The sequence below is a fragment of the Myotis nattereri genome, assembly GCF_964212035.1.
Source record: "Myotis nattereri genome assembly, chromosome: 11".
In the NCBI taxonomy this organism is placed as follows: Eukaryota; Metazoa; Chordata; class Mammalia; order Chiroptera; family Vespertilionidae; genus Myotis; species Myotis nattereri.
The window spans coordinates 61,742,853-61,747,257 of NC_138086.1; positions in this window are offsets into that span (position 1 = coordinate 61,742,853).

The following is a 4,405-nucleotide window of genomic DNA, read 5'->3' on the forward strand; positions in this document are numbered from 1 at the left end:
ATGGGGTAGCACCAGCAGAGAAAGGGTCAGCGAGGGGAGCCCCAGGGGACAGAGCTAGAGGAGCAGCAGCCCAGTGCCCCTGAAGGAGGCTGGCGCCTGAGGGGCCTCGACCAGGGAAGCGACGAATGAGGGGGGCAGAAGCTGGTGGTGGAGGTGGCCGCTGTCAGACACAGGCCCGCCTTTTATAGGTTGTGGTAACTAGGCTGTCGCTTAACCTCTGAGTCTCCGTTTCTTCATCAGCAAAACCTACAGCACCAGAGGAGTTTGGAGAAGGGAAAATACACTGCATGGCGTTTCGGCACTGGATAAGCAGCAGTTCTTGGACATGCATGGCGAAATAAGCAGGACATCCACTCATTTAACTTTTCTTGACTCATTTGCATAGGGCAGGTACTATCCCAGGTCCTGCAGACATACAGAGGAGCTTGCCCTGGCCCCTGGTGACTGGACTGAGTGGCTGAGGGGCCGGCATGTCTTTACAAAGCGGGGTGGGGTGGGGCGTTGCTGTTCCATGGGTGCTGAGTTTCAGTTGCAAGAGGAAGAGTTCTGAAGACGGATGTTGGTGATGGTCGTCGGGTAATCGTGTGAGTGTACAGAACACACAGCACTGCACAGTTCATGGTAAGATGGTCATGTTATCTTATAAATGTGTTTAACCCCGATTAAAAATAAAATAATAAATAAGAGCAGATTTAAGAGATAACTTTTTCAAAAAGAAAAAAGTCTTTACAGTTTCAAGTCTTTGTGAATCGTGCAAAAAATGGGACACTCTAGAGCAGTGGTTCTAAACCTTCCTAACGCCGTGACCCTTTAATACAGTTCCTCATGTTGTGGTGACCCCCGATTTCATTGTTACAAATTGAACATAATTAAAGCATAGTGATTCATCACAAAAACAACATGTAATTATATATGTGTTTTCTGATGGTCTTAGGCGACCCCTGTGAAAGGGTCGTTCGACCCCCAAAGGGGTCGCGACCCACAGGTTGAGAACCGCTGGGCTAGAGGGTCCCACTCAGGGTAGATGGAGAGCTGAGTGGTTTGGACTCTGTGTTGAAGGCGCCCTGCTAGCCAGAGGGATGTGAAGCGCGAGGGGGAGAGAAGCTGGCAAGGAAGACACACACACCAGGTGGGCCGAGGGCACTGAGCGGGGTGACACGGAGGAAATGGATCTCAGAGAAGAGAGAGGGTGAGGGGGCGGGGGCTTTGCTGGTGACAGAGAATGGGGATACCCAGGAAAAGTAAACAGGACAGTGGTCACAGGAAAGCCAGGCCTCGCGGGGGAGGAGGGTGAGAAGGGCGAGCATGAGGGGGAGGGAGGGGCCTTGGCCCCAGGCATCACCAGGGCCACATACCTGGTCATGTGCAGCCTGTCCGTCTCTGGCTCCACCACCCACAGGTCCTGGCTCCCACCTTGTGCACCTGTCTCCTCGCCTGCTCTGACCTTCCTTCAAGCCACTGATCTCTGGAACCACGTGAATGGCAGTTGTTGGGGTTCATGTGTGGAAGAAAGGAAATGCTCCCCTGAGTATGTTTCACAGCAGATGCAGTGAGTGCAGGCTTTGGAGCCAAATGGACCTGGTTTGGGATCCACTCTCTGCCACTTTCCACCCCATGACCTTGAGCAAGATGACTTTTCCTGGCTGGGCCTCAGCCTCCTCCTTCATGGCTCTGAGAAGAGAACTTCCGTCTCGCTGGACTGTTGCGAGGACCACAGGAGACGATCCGCTGAGCCCAGCCCACGGTGCGGGGTGGGTGGCAAGTGGGAGCGCTCCCTCCCTTCCTCTCTGTTTTCAATCTGTTTCCGTGCCGCATGCAATTAAAAGTTTACGATGTTCTAAACCGATTTTCCAATTTAGGAGCAATAAATCGTAAGTCGCTGCTATTTTCCTGAAATGACATTCTTTAGATTGGAGCCTGTTGGATTTCCTTTCCATCGCCTCACATGCTATTCACTGCAACTCTAATAAGACACCAGCGCATCTGAGAAGATCACACCACGGCTGGGAAAGCCACCTACGGGAACAGTCCCACCCCAGACCTCCAACCACTCACGTCCCCGTGGACGCAGAGGGGGGCCCTTGTCAGCAAAGGTGTCAACGCCTCTGGGTTTAACACCACTGTGCTCACTGATTCCATTACCCTGACCTTGTAGACCCTCCCACAGACCCTGAAACTGGGGCTGTTTGGGTTACATTGGGATGGGTGTACTGACATGCTTTATGCGTTCCCCGGCCTACCTGCCCATCTCTGAGGTGCCCTCTCTCTGAGCCCCTCTATGACCATCGGCCGCCAGCCTCACCAAGGCCAATGGCACCATCCCCTTAACCTCAGGTCCCATCCTCAGAAAGGAGGGAGAAAGCAGTGGATGGGAAGGCCTGTTTCCTTTAGACTGGCCCTGAGGAGCTGGCCCAGGGCTGGAGCCCACCAGGTGAGGCAGAGCCCTGCCCAGGCCCCGCCCTCCTGGTGCCGGAGCCCTGCTGATGGCCCAGCCAAGCCACACTTCCCTCACTCTGAAAATTAGCTGCTGGGCAAAGTGTTGTTATCGGGCAAAGCTTTCTATTCCGTGTAAATGCCAATTACTGCAGGGAAAGTAAACAATCCCCAAGCACCTGCTTAATTTAGATTCTTTTTCCAAATATTCACATTAAACCGGAGGAAGCCTGCTTTTCATAATGGACTTCTTCACACAGCTTTGCTCAAACCCTTCACCTGGAATCCCCCGTGCCCTCTTAGGCCCCCAGCATCCTGCCTTTGAAGGTCAAAGGGAGCACGTTTAATCCTGTGGGCACCAGAGAAGTAAACACAAGCAGGCTGGAAGCAACCGAGCAGCTCAGCACACCAATCCCGAGAAGAGAGAGAAAGAGAGAGCTGGGCAAACTGGACACATGCCCCCAGGGCACAAGGATGCAGGGACCTTCCAAGCCCGTGCTGCAGTGTGTCTGCGTGGGTGACCGAAACGGGGGCCGGGGGCCTGTTGTCTTATGGGCCATCCGACTGACAGATGGGGACTTCTTGCAGACCAGGCCCACGCCTGATTTATCGGTGCAGCCACAGCACCTGCGCAGAGCCTGGTGCGGCTAGGTGTTCCTGCTCACTGGTTGGTTGGATGGATGACCCGGTGTAGGGAGTGCCCAGCAGGCCTTGGGAGGACCCTCGGGATCCTGGGGAGGGAGTGTTGCTGGCAGACCAGGCTTTCACCTTTAAGCCCCATGACTGTTGATAATATCCGGGCTTTCCTTGAGGACACCCCTTTGTGGGCTGTGTGCTTTGACCTTGTATCCTAAGCCTCAGGTCATTTCACCCCGCCTGGCTGAGACAGCAGGTACCTCTGGCAAGCTTGTCTCTGTGGGTGAGGTTTCCATGCACATTTTCTGGTTCCTAAGCTGGGTGTGTCCTACCAGTGGGTGCCAGGCAGCAGGCAGCGCACTGAGAAGGGGGTAGCTCCATCTGAGGCTGCCACCTGCAGCGGGAAGGCACGGCAGGAGCACTCCCACCCCTGCCTCTGTCCCAGTGGTTCCTGACCTTATTTTTGGCCGGGCCCCACCTAAGCATCTCTCAAATTCTGATGCCTCCACCCCCCGGGACATATAATTCTTATTATTCAAAAAGTGAACTCCTATTCACATGGAGGAAGCCTAAAAGGCCATTAACTTGGTCTAAACAAGCTTCCAAAGAACATGGCATCCATGAAAGAGAAAAATAAAAGAACAAAAGGACAGTTGAAGTACTGAGGAGGAAATCACTAAGAAATTGTTAAAAAAATATAATAATAATATGAAGTGATATGAAAAATAGCAGATAAAGTTTCAAAACATATAATAGAGAACTGAAATGCATAAACATGTCACAATATATATTTATATACTATATACGAGGCCCCTAGAACCATAAGAAATGTAAAACATACACTGATAATAACTCATTCTCAAATTGCACCCCTTAAAAGTAAAATTTCCCCCCTGTGGGGTGTGTGCCCCATGTTGGAAACCCCTGCTCTACACCTAGCCATCCCAGGGCTGGGCCAGGCCAAGGGCAAAGTCGAGTCAGAAATAGGAAATGGGTGCAGAGCAGATGAACTTGGAGGAGAGGAAATTCTGGGGTCTTATATAAAAATCTCATTTGGTGTTTTATATTTCTTCTGATACATACCCAGAAGTGGAATTGCTGGTCATATGGCAGTTCCATTTTTAATTTTTTGAGGAAACTCCATACTTGCCGGGGTCCAACCCCATCAGGTCCAGGGGTCCCCAAAGGTGTGGACGGAGTCGGCGAAGAATGAAGGACACGGAGACAGCGTTCAGTTGATCATCATAGCCGGGTTCTCTTGTCAGGGTCTCCTGCCAAGTTCTGGTCTGGATCTCCAGCGAAGTTCTGGCTAGGATCTCCAGCCAGGTTCTGTGTC